Source organism: Mustela nivalis (assembly GCF_964662115.1).
Source record: "Mustela nivalis genome assembly, chromosome: 16".
Classification (NCBI taxonomy): domain Eukaryota; kingdom Metazoa; phylum Chordata; class Mammalia; order Carnivora; family Mustelidae; genus Mustela; species Mustela nivalis.
The window spans coordinates 572,987-585,177 of NC_139035.1; the positions used below are offsets into that span (position 1 = coordinate 572,987).

A 12,191-nucleotide genomic window follows, 5' to 3' on the forward strand; every position below is an offset into this window, starting at 1 on the left:
CACGCCAAGCATCAAGAATCAAACTGACTGGTCAGGGCTGTCTCTTACGAAAAGGCAACAAGGATGATCCCGACAAGGTCACTCCCAAGAAGGTTGCTCCAGACGAGGCTGCTTCGCAGATGAGGCCGCTCCCCAGTTGGAGCTGCTCCCAAAAAGAGGCCACTCCGGACAAGGCCACTCCCAGGACGAGGCTGCTTCTCGATGAGGTCGCTCCCCAGACAGGGCCACTCCCAAGAAGAGGCCATTCTGGACGAGGCCACTCCCAACGATGAAGAGACGATGACAGCAACGATGACAAGGAGGACAACCCCAATGACACAGACTCTGCTCCCCATGACACCACTCTGACAAGGTTGCCACCCAGAGGAGGCCACCGCTGCAGACAAGGCTGCTCGTGGCTCAGGGCGGTGAGGCATTTTGTGGCGAGGCTGCTGGCAGGTAGGGGGCCGTTGGTATCTCAGGGCTGCTGGCATCTCGGGACCACTGGTGTCTCGAGGCTGCAGGCATTGGGACTGCTGACAGCTGGATCGCTTAGGTCTCGGGACTGCTAGAGGCGGTACAGGTGGTACTGCAGGCAGCTGGAGGCTGTGGGCGGCTTGGGGCCGCAGGCAGCTCGGGGTCGCTGGCGGCTGGCGGCTGCAGAGAGCGCCTCAAGGCCGCCAGAGGCGGAACCACAGGCAGCTTGAAGCTGCAGGCGGCCGCTCAGGGCCGCAGGCGGCTGGAGGTTGCAGATGGCAGGCCAGGGCTGCCTGAGGCAGAACCATAGGCGTTTCAAAGCTACAGGAGGCTCGGGGCCGGAGACTGGGGACTGCCCGCAGTGGTTATAGCTCTTACAAGAGCTGTTCCAGCTCCTCCAGTCGGCGGGCTCTTCCGTTCTCCTGGACTCTTTCTTCTCCTCCCGCCACAGCTCTCCTGCTCGCCTCGCACAGCGACCTTTATGCGGTTGGTTGAACCCCGCCCCTACCCAGGCGACCAATCGGATCTCTATTCGCTCTAGTGGATATAGGTGCGCCCCACCGATTGGACATCTCTACCCAGCCTGCCCCGCCCCTACATCCGGGCTCCACAAGCACGTTCCTCGGGAGGGGCAGGCCCTCACAGTACAGTTCTGTTGTAGTCAGAGAACACACTCATTCGGGAGGGAAAGAGCACGAGGTGAGGGGGAGGGGCCGAGGGAGAAGGAGACGCAGGCTCCCCGCTGAGCAGGGAGCGCCGGCTCTGGCTGGGCTCAGTCCCAGGACCCTGGGGTCGGACCGAGCGGAGCGCAGGCAGACGGAGCGGCCGAGCCGCCCAGACGCCCCGGAGGGCGCATCCTCAGGGATTTTAACCCTTTAACACTTACCGGGACCTGTTTTATGCCCGCCTGCCGTCGGTCTTGCTGGATGTCGCAGGTATGCTTGAAAGGAATGTGTTCAGCAGTTGGTGGAATGTTCTAGAAATGCCACGTTGGCCGAGGTGCCGTTCAGGTTCTAACCGAACCGAGGTGGTCCGCCCTGTCAGTCTGAGAGGCCGCGCATCGCGGTGTGTCCTTCACGGGCTCTTCCACTCGGCTCGCTGTAAAATTCCATTTTAAACATAAACATAAAAGACGCAACACGGAAGTGTGCGGCTCAGTGAATTATCTCAACGGGTCGGTGTCGCCGCCGTGCAGGTCAGGAAGCAGCGTGTCGCCAGCGTCTCCGCGTCGCTCGTCCCCCGCGCCGGGCGCCGCCGCCCCCTGCGGCCCAGCGGCCGCGAGCTCTGCGGGGATTTCCTCACACGCGGCCTGAGGCAGCGCGCGCCGTCGGGGCTTCACCGCCACACGCCGCGGAGTGGCCGCCGCGGCCAGTGCCGTCGACCTCCGGCCTCTCGCAGGCGTCGGGACACGGAAGGTAAAAATCCTCTATTCCTTGGGACGGGACCTCCGCGGTTTCTTCTCAGCGCCTTTCCACGCGCCCCGCAGCGCTCGCCGCCCGCGCCCGCCTCTGGCGACCGCGCCCCCGGGACCCCGTGTCGTCGACCCACGGGGACGTGCGACGGCCGCGTTCGTCTGCCACGTGCCCCGCTTAGCGCCGCGTCCCCGGGGCCATCCGTGTAGTCGCAGACGGCGCGACGGTCGCTCCGGGACGGAGCGGAGTCCCTGGGGTCCGTGTCCCCTGCTTGCTGTCGGGCCACCCTCCACGGACACCCCCGCAGTCTCCCGCTCGGTGCCGTGGATCCGGCCATGGCGGGGCTTCTGTGCGGCCCCTCGTCAGGCGGCTGCCTGCGGCTCAGGTAGGGTCGCCGGGTCCCGGGGTCGAGCCCCGCGTCGGGCTCCCTGCTCCGCGGGGCCGCTCCTCCCTCCGCCGCTGCTCGCCGACGGGCGCGCCCGAGTAATGACGTCAGCGTGACGTGCCCCGCCGCGGTCTCCCCCACCGCTGCTCGCCAACGCGCGCGCACGAGTAATGACGTCAGCGTGACGTGCCCCGCCGCGGTCTCCCCCACCGCTGCTCGCCGACGGGCGCGCCCGAGTAATGACGTCAGCGTGACGTGCCCCGCCGCGGTCTCCCCCGCCGTCTGCGCCGGGAGCCGTGGTTCTCGGGTGTTTTCGTCCCGACGGGGCGTCGAGCCTCGTCAGGCGCCGTTTCTGCGTCAGCTGTGACGGTCGCGTGTTTCCGTCCTGCCGTGAGCGGTGTTCACGGGGCTTTCCTCGCCGAACCGGCCTGAACAATCCGAATCATCACGCCCAGTCCGTTCGTGCGCTGCCGAATCCGGGTCGTTCGCACCTTCGGGGGTTCCCGCCCTGACGTTCGCGACGGAGCCCGGTCGGCAGCTCCTCTGGTGCGGTCTCTGGCCCGAGGGGACAAGTGCGGAAGCCTTCCCCTCTCTCCAGGGTTTTCGGAGAATTTCCCAGAATTCGTTCCTTAACAGTCCCACACTGTGAGGGCCCGCCCCTCCCAGAGGGACGTGCTTGTGGACCCCGGATGCGGGGGCGGGGCAGGCCGGGTGGAGATGTCCAATCGGTGCGGCGCGTGTATATCCACTAGAGCGAATAGAGATCCGATTGGCCGCCTGTGTAGGGGCGGGGCTCAACCAACCACATAAAGGTCGCTGCGCGAGGAGAGCAGGAGAGCAGGAGAGCTGTGGAGAGAGCAGAAGGAAGAGTTGGTGGGAGCGGAAGAGTCCGGGGAGTGGCGCTGTAACAGCTCTTGTAAGAGCTATAACCACCGGCAGCCGTCCTGTCTCCGGCGGCCCCGAGCCACCTGCAACCTTCAGCCGCCTGCAGCTTCCAGCGGCCCTGAGCTGTCAGCGCCCCCACCTTCAGCAGCCCCAAGCTGCAGCCTCCAGCAGTTGTGCTGACAGCAGTCCGGAGACACCAGCGGTCCAGTGGTCAGCCGTCCCAACACTTGCAGCCCCTAGATACCAGCGGTCCGGACGCCAGCGGCCCTGAGATGCCAACGGCCCCTAGCCGCCAGCAGCCTCGCTGCAAAGTGCCTTGCCACCCCGAGCCACGAGCAGCCTTGTCCACAGCGGTGGCTTCCTCTGGGTGGCAGCCTTGCCAGAGTGGCATCGTGGGGAGCAGAGTCTGTGTCGTCCGGGTTGTCCTCCTTGTCATTCGTCGCTGTCATCGTTGCCTCTTCATCGTGGGGAGCAGCCTCGTCCGGGAAGCGGTCTTGTCCAGAATGGCCTCTTCTTGGGAGCGGCCTTGTCGGGGGAGCAACCTCACTGAGCAGCAGCCTCGTCTTGGGAGTGGCCTCTTCTTGGGAGCAGCCCCGATCATGGAGCGGCCTCATCTGCAGAGCAGCCTCATCTAGAGCAGCCTTGTCCAGAGCGGCCTTCTTGGAAGTGACCTTGTTGTGATCATCGTCATTGCCTTTTAAGAGATCGCTCTGACCGGTCAGTTTGATTCTTGATGCTTGGCATGAAATAAAGTTTTGCTTGACCTTCGCTTTGTATCCATCTCGTTCCTTTGATCACAGACCCTAACAACACAACCCACCAGTGATGTCACCAGGCCCAGGACTTGCTTTGGCAAGAGGTTTTTGCTTTCTTTAAAGATTTATTTGAGAGAGCGGAAGAGCGAGAGAAGGGGCAGAGGAAGAGGGTGAAGGAGAGAAGTGGGCGCCCCGCTGAGTTGGGAGCCTCACGCAGGGCTCGATCCCGGCCCTGAGATGGGAGCCGCTGTGGAGAGTTGGAGCCAGCCAGGTCCCCGTGGCAGGAGGTTTGTGAGTGTGCTTTTGTCATACTAGTCGTGGGCCTACTCTTAGTTTTCATTTCTTCATGATTTAGCTTTAGGACGTTTTGTGTTTTTAGGAATTTGTCTACTTCAACTAGATCCCGTTTTTTGGTATGTCACTGTGCATAGCATGCTCAGAATCCCTTTTTATTTCTGTGGCACTGATAGTAATGCCTCCCATTTTGATTTCTGCTCATAGTAATTCAGATCTTATGTTTTTTTTCTTATTTCAGCTGGTGAAATGTTTGTCAGTTTTTTTTGATCATTCCAAAGAACCAACTTTTTGTTTTATTGATTTTTTTTCTTTTAATTTATTTATCTCCGTTCTGTTTATTTCCTTCCTTTTCCTAGCTTGGGGTTTAGGTTGTTTTTCTCCTAGTTAGGTTGTTGATTTGAGATCTTGTTTTTTAATATTTATTTGCCAGAGAGAGAGTGCATACAAGCAGGCAGAGCGACGGGCACAGGCGGAGAGAGAAGCAGGTTCCCAGCAGAGCAAGGAACCCAACTCGGGACTTAATCCCAGGACCCTGGGATCATGACCTGAGCCCTAGGCAGTGGCTTAACTGACCGAGCCACCCAGGCGTCCGGAGATCTTGTGTTTTTATTGTTGTTCTTAACTTTTTATTTATTTATTTGACAGAGATCACAAGTAGGCAGAGAGGCAGGCAGAGAAAGAGGGTGAAGCAGGCTCCCTGTGACCAGGGAGCTTGATGTGGGACCTGATCCCAGGACCCTGAGATCATGACCTGAGCTAAAGGCAGAGACTTAACTCACTGAGCCACCCAGGCGCCCCTGAGATCTTGTTTTTTAATGTGAACATTTATAGCTATAAATTTCCCCCTTAGCACTGCTTTTGCTGCATCCCATGAATTTTGGTATATTGTGTTTTGTTTTCATTCATCTCTAAGTATTTTCTAATTTCCTTCAGGATTTATTCTTTGATCCATTGGCTGTTTAAAGCTGTGTTGTTTCTTTTTCACAATTTTGTGAGTTTTCCTTCCTTTTGTTTTTTGTTTTTAAAGATTTTTTTATTTGCAAGAGAGAGAGAGTGAGAGGAGAGAGAGAACCCAAGTGGGGTGAGTGACAGAGGGAGGAGCAGAGTCCATGCAGAGCAGGGAGCCCGATGCGGGGCTCAGTCCTGGGGCTCCAGGATCATGACCTGAGCCGAAGACAGACACTTGACTACTGAGACACCCAGGTGCCTCCATTTTTCTTTATGTTTTGATTTCTAGTTTCATTCCATTGTGGTGAGAGAAGATACTTTGTATGTTATCTGTGTCTTAAAATCTATTGAGACTTAATCCGTGGCCTAACATGTCTTCTGTCCTGGAAAATGTCCCATGTATACTTGAAAAGAACGTTTATGCTGTTGTTTTGGGTAGAGTGTTCTGTATTTGTCTGTTAGATTGAGTTGTTCTATGTTCTTTATGTCCTTGTTTTCCTAATTTCTGTTTGGTTGTTCCAGCCATTATTCCAAGTGGGCCGTTGGTATCTCCATCAATTATTGTAGAACTCTCATCAGTTCTGTCAGTTTTTGTGTCATGTGTTTTGATGGTCTGTCTTTGGGTGTGTAAATGTTTATAATTGTTAAATATTCTTGCCATATGGAACCTTTTATTTATAGTTTTCTTTTCACCTCTTATAAAATTTTTTGACTTATAGTCTATTTTCCTGTTATGAGAATAGCTACTCCCACTTGTTTTTGGTTCCTGTTTGCTTGGAGCATCTTTTTCCATCCATTCATTTGCAACCTGTTGGTGTGTCTGGATCTTAAATGAGTGTCTTGTAGGCAACATAGAGTTGGGTCATGTGTTTTTTGTCCATATTGCCAGTCTCTTTCCTTTGGTCATTTCACGTGCATGAAAAGTAATTTCTGATCAGAGAGAGTTCTGCTACTGCGTTACTTCTTTCCTATAGATCCCGTAGCTTTTCTTGCCCTTGATTTCTTGCATTCCTATCTTCTTTTGTGTTTCATTGATTTTTTTGTAATGAAATGTTTAAATTCCTTTTTAATTTCCTTTTGTGTGTATTCTGTAGTGATTTCTTTGTGGTTACCATGGGGATTATATTTAGCATCCTAAAGTTGTCACACTGTAATTTGAATGTATAGCAGCTTAATTTCAATAAGACCCTAAAACTACTCTTTTACAGCTGTGTACCCACCTCTTCTGGTTATTGATGTCACAACATCACACCTCTGTATACATTGTGTGCCCCCAAACATAAACAAAAATTCTTTTAAATGCATTAGTCTCCTGAATTAAGTAGAGAATAGGATTTGGAGTTACAAACCAAAGTTACAGTAATCCTAGTTTTTATGGAAATCCTTTTTTTACTTTAAATGTGTTGGAGTTTATTGGTCTCTAAAGTAATGTAGAAGACAAGAATACAGTTACACACCATTCTTACAACAAAATTCGCTTTCATAATTGCTCCTGGGTTTTCATATGTCAAGTGTCATTTCTCCATGCAGTTTCAAGGTATTGGCTAGTGGGCTTTTGCTTCCCCTTGCAGAGCTCCCATGGGCATTCTTGGTAGGCAGGACTAGTGGTCATGAACCCCTCAGCTGTTGTTTTTCTGTGAATGTCTTGATTTCTCTCTCCCTTTCGAAGGGCAGTTTTGTTGGCTATAGAATTCTTAGTAGTTGACAGTTTTTTTCTTTTAGCACTTTGAATATATTGACTTCCTGTCTTCTAGCCTCCAAAGTTTCTGTTGAGAAATCTGCAGATACTTTTCCTGAGGTTCCCTTGTATGGGATGATTCACTTTTCTCTTGCTGCTTTCAAGATTCACTTCTTTGTCCTTTGAAAGTCTGATTATAATGTGTCTTGGTATGGGTCATTTATCTTGGAGTTTATTGAACTTCTTGGATGTTCCTATTCATATCTGCTCATCAGATTGGGGAAGTTTTCAATCATTACTTCAGATATTCTTTCCGCCCCTTTCTCTTTCTGGGGACATGCACAGTACATATGTTACTCAAATTGTTGGTATCCAAGTGGTCCCTTAGGCTCTCTTCACTCTTCTTCAATCTTTTCTGTTTCCCAGTCTTGATAATTTCTGTGGTTCTACCTTCAAGTTTACTAATTCTTCCTTTTGCCTACTCAAATCTGCCTTTGAATCTCTTCAGTGAATTTTTTACTTCCATATTGTACTTTCCAGTGCCAGGATTTCTCCTTTTTCTTTTTTTTTTTTGGCTTTCTATCTTTTTATTGATATTTCCATTTTGTTCACACATTTTCTTGACTTTCTCCACATCTTCTTTTGATTCTTTAAGACTTTTCTTTTTTAAGATTCAATTTATTGGGCGCCTCGGTGGCTCAGTGGGTTAAGCCGCTGCCTTCGGCTCAGGTCATGATCTCAGGGTCCTGGGATCGAGGCCCGCATCGGGCTCTCTGCTCGGCAGGGAGCCTGCTTCCCTCCCTCTCTCTCTGCCTGCCTCTCTGTCTACTTGTGATCTCTCTCTGTCAAATAAATAAATAAAATCTTTAAAAAAAAAAAAGATTCAATTTATTTATTTGACACAGAGAGAGATATCACAAATAGGCAAATAGGCAGAGCAGCAGGCAGCGTCGGGGAGGGGGGAGCAGGCTCCCTGCTGAGCAGAGAGCCCAACCCGGGGCTTGATCCCAGGACCCTGAGATCATGACCTGAGCCGAAAGCAGATGTTTAACCCACTGAGCCACTGAGGCGCCCTGATTGTTCAAGACTCTTTAGGACAGTTGTTTTAAAGTCTTTGTCTAATCTACTTGTCATTAAGTTTTTTTCAGGGACAGATGCTTTTGAATTCTTCCCTTTGAGCATGCCATACTTTATGTTCTTTGTATGACTTGTGAGATTTACTATTTTTATTTATTTATTTATTTATTTATTTATTTGGTGGAACACTGGACATTTGAATATAATAATGTGATAACTCTGGGAATCAGGTTTTCTCTCTTCTCCAGGGCTTGCTGTTTTTGTTGTTGTTGTCTGTTTGTTTGTAAGCAGGCTCCACGTCCAACATAGAACCCAAAGGGGCTCAAACCCACAACCCTGAGATCAAGACCTGAATGCTCAGCTGGTACCACCCAGGCATCTCTTGCTTTTTGTTTTGTTTTGATTGTTGTAGGCTGTCTGCGCCAAGGAGAGGCCTGAGGTGTAGTCGTTTCTGAGCCTTTTCTTGGACATGAACTTCCTATTTTTCCCAGTATATGTCTTGTTTTTGCTTGTCTTAGTTATTAACGCACAGGTCCCAAAGGGGAAAAAAAAAGAATGAAGGTGGGTGGGGAGAGGGTACTGGCCCTCTAAATCTCCTGGAAATGACTTTAGCTGGAGGGGGTGGGGCTTCAGTAAGTGGGGGTGTGCAGCAGCAGTGGCTGCTTACTTCTCTGTGTGCACTTCTGTGAGAGGAAGCAGCAATAAGCCACCAGAGCACAGATCTCCAATATTTAGAGGTCAGGGTCCTTTCTACACTCGCTTTCACAAGCTGTGTGTAGCTGCCCCAGGAACCTGTGCATGGCTGCCTGTCAGGAGCCTAGGGGTGGGAGATGGGTGGTGGTCTGTGCTGAGAGCTGAAATTCACTGAAATAAACTGCAGTTTACTGTGCAAGCCTTCCCTTGGAAGGTGCAAGCCTTCAACAGATTCCAGGATTCCAAAATAGTTAAATTGGATTCTGCCAGTATGATTGTTATCTAAGTGGGAAGACAGCTTTCTGGTTCTTCCTAGTGTGCCAGCTTTCCAGAATCATTCTCAGTGGTCTGTTGTCCTTTTACTTTCATCGTTTCTGTTAAGTCTGTTTTATGAAAATTGGTGGCGTCTTTTAAGGCAGTCTGCCTTTTTCTATCTCTGTGCTTAGTATTCAGTATTTCACTGTGATATACTGGGGTGCCAGTGTCATCTTAGGGTCTTAAGATGGGCTTCTTGAACCTTTAGCTCAATGTCTTTCATTAGTTTTGGAGAGGTCTTAGCCTTTATGCCTTCAGCTACAGCTTCATTGTTTCTCTTCTCCTTCCGGGACTCTAACATGGTCTGTCCCTCCCTCTTCTCTGTGTGCTTTAGTTCTTCTGTTTCCTCACACCTCGTTGCCAGTACCCGGGCTCTTCTAGTAGATGTGGTCTGCAGCTATGACCAGTAGCTTATTGAACCTATCCATACTGAGTTCTTATTTTCAGTTGTATTTTTAGTTCTAGACTTTCCATTTAGTTCTTTTAAGAATAGTTTTCAGTTTCCTGTGGAAAAATCCCTACAATTTTTTTTACCTCCCTGATAGTGGTCAGCACGTATGGGTCAAATCTATTATCTGAAGCCTTATAGTTCTGTTTCTAGTGTCCTTTGGTTTTTCTGGTGTTCCTTCCTACTGTCTTTTACCTTATTTGCCTCTTTTTATTATAGGCATTGGTGTTGCATTTGCAGAATGCTTAGTTGAAATAATTTGAAGCCTGGAATCTTCCAGCGACAATTTATACCCGGGGCATGGCTCTTCAAGGGCAGACCCAGAGATCTGTTGTTTGACCTCTTTGCACCCTAAGCTCCCTGCCCCCCAGACTGAGAAGGCCTTCAAAATGCTTGTGAGATTGTTAGCCTCCACTTTTGAATCACAAAAATCTTCTCAGGAAAAGCACTGCAAACACCCAGATCACTTCCCTAGCCTCTATCTTCCTCTGTGTCCTGACCTTGTAGTTCTTTGCCATCTTGATGGTGCTCTGATGACTTCAAGGAGATGATTATATTTTGTTCAGATTACGTATTTGTCCTCAGCACGAGGACTTGTTCCGGATTTTTAGTTTGCCATTAATGGAAACAAAAATACTGTCCTCTTAACTTTTGAAATTCTGTCATCGCCTCAAATGGACTTTTATGTTTCTTTATAATTCTTAAGCTTTTGACTAGTTGACTAATAAGCGTAATGACCATTTTGGTTCTCTTCCTGGCTGTTTTGTGTGTGTGTGTGTGTGTGTGTGTGTGTAATTTTTTTGCTCAGCTCTTGTATTTTTTCCTTTATATGCTATCTTTTTCAAGTTCTATCAAAGCAGATGCAAAAGAAAACAAAAAAATAGTCAAGTATTGTGAATATGTTTGTGCATGCAGGGTGAAATTTGATTTCATTCTTCCTACTTTCCTCATAACCGGAGTAGTTTGCTAGGCTGCCTTAGAATTTTTGTGCTTCAGAATTTAGTTTTAGAAGATAACATTACATTTAATTTAGGTAAAATGCTTCAGTTGTACATAAAAAAACCTGTTCATTTGGTTCCTTATTTATCTGCATGTATTTTTTCATTATAAAAGACATTTCTCATTAGATTTAGATATAGATACGTAGTGGGTAATTGAAAGTCTCTATTTTGGCGCATCTGGGTGATGCAATCCGTTAAGCACCAGACTCTTGGTTTTGGCTCAGGTCCTGATCTCAGGGTGGTGAGATCAAGTCCCATATTGAGCTCCATACTCAGTGTGAAGTCTTAGACTCTCTCTCCCTGTCCCTCCTCCTTTTGTTTATTAAATAAATAAAGATTCATTTATTAGAGAGCACAAGCAGGGGGATGGTCAGAGGGAGAGAGGTGAGCAGATTCCCTGCTGAGTGGAAGCCCATGAGAGGCTTAATCTCATGACCCTGAGACCATGACCTGAGCTGAGATCAAGAGTCAGACGCTTAACCACCCAGGTGCACCACCCCCCCGCCCAGCAAAGTCTCTTTTTAAAAACTTTATTTAAATAAATAAATTAATTAATTTCAGTTCAAGTGTAGCTGACACAATGTTACTTTCAGGCATAGAATAGATTTGACATTTACATACATTAGGAAATGTTTACATGGTAAAGAGAGTTACCATTTTTCACCATATAGTTATTATGACATGTGGACTGTGTTGCATGTGCTGTACTCTTCATCCCTGTGACTTACTTGTTCTAGAACTAGAAGTTTGTACCTCTTAATCTCTACCCATTTTGCCCATCCCCCCAACTCCCAAAAATCTTTCAACTTTTTTTTTTTTTAAGATTTTATTTCTTTATTTGACACAGAGAGAGGGGTAAAGAGAGAGAAAGAAAGAGAGGGACAGCACAAGCAGGGGGGCGGTGGGGAGAGGGAGAGGGAGAAGGCGGCTTCCCACCGAGCAGGGAGCCCAATGTGGGGCTCGATCCCAGGACCTTGAGATCATGACCTGAGCCGAAGGCAGATGCTTAACCCTCTGAGCCTCCCAGGCGTCCCTCAGCTTTCTTCTGAACTGTGGGCTAGAACTCGCTTCTGTTTTCTGGAGTCAGGTTCATCCTTCCGCTAACTCATGAGGAAGGAGGAAATGTTAGCTTCTATGTAGAAAGTCAGAGAGCTTGATGTAAGGTAGATAACACAATCAGTCAACCAAGAGACAATATATATAAAAAAAATCACTAGCAAGTTTGTATATAGAAATGTTTTTGGACCAGGGGCACCAGTCAGGGAGGAGAAGCGAGGCTTCCTCTGGAATCTGAAGGGCAGGTAGGAGGGAACTGGGCAAAAAGGAGAGATGCAGGAAAATGAAACCGGATACGCAAGGCCCACCGGGCCAGAGAGTGTGGCAGGGATGAGACCAGCGAAGGAAGGTGGGCCGGGAGGAGGGGGCGGGACCAGACACTGTGCTGGTGATTTGTTACGAGTTGAGGGGATTAAATAAGAAAGAAGGGAGCATGTCAAGTAGTGGGGTCCCCTGACGACCAAAGCTGAAATGCACACTGTCAGTATTTTCATAGATGTTGCTCAAGAGGAAGTACGAGGTGAAATTGGGAAATTTATAGACTGTGCAAAGTTCACCCGAAAGTAAAAATTCTGCAGCTGATATGAAAGTGCAGGAAAACCAAAACAATTCTTTTGGGCAGAAAAGCGGCGGTTGGGGCGCCTGGGTGGCTCAGTTGGTTGAGCGACTGCCTTCGGCTCAGGTCATGACCCCGGACTTCAAGGATCGAGTCCCGCATCGGGCTCCCAGCTCCTTGGGGAGTCTGCTTCTCCCTCTGACCTTCTCCTCTCTCATGCTCTCTCTCA

At 49.3% G+C, this 12,191-nt stretch overlaps 1 protein-coding gene and 1 long non-coding RNA gene across 3 annotated transcripts in view; one reads left to right on the top strand and one right to left on the bottom strand.

Annotated features, from left to right (window-relative positions):
* The window catches only part of LOC309849838, a 98,451-nt gene extending 95,175 nt beyond the window's left edge, over positions 1 to 3,276 (bottom strand). Inside the window, exon 1 of the long non-coding RNA XR_014303931.1 lies at positions 3,222 to 3,276. This is a non-coding gene — a long non-coding RNA (uncharacterized lncRNA). The remainder of the gene's footprint in view (positions 1 to 3,221) is intronic.
* TBX19 (T-box transcription factor 19) overlaps positions 1,037 to 12,191 on the top strand; it is a 45,698-nt gene continuing 34,543 nt past the window's right edge. For both annotated transcript variants that reach the window (XM_082702754.1, XM_082702755.1), the window contains exon 1: positions 1,037 to 1,391. The gene's annotated coding sequence lies outside the window, so the exon portion shown is untranslated. The remainder of the gene's footprint in view (positions 1,392 to 12,191) is intronic.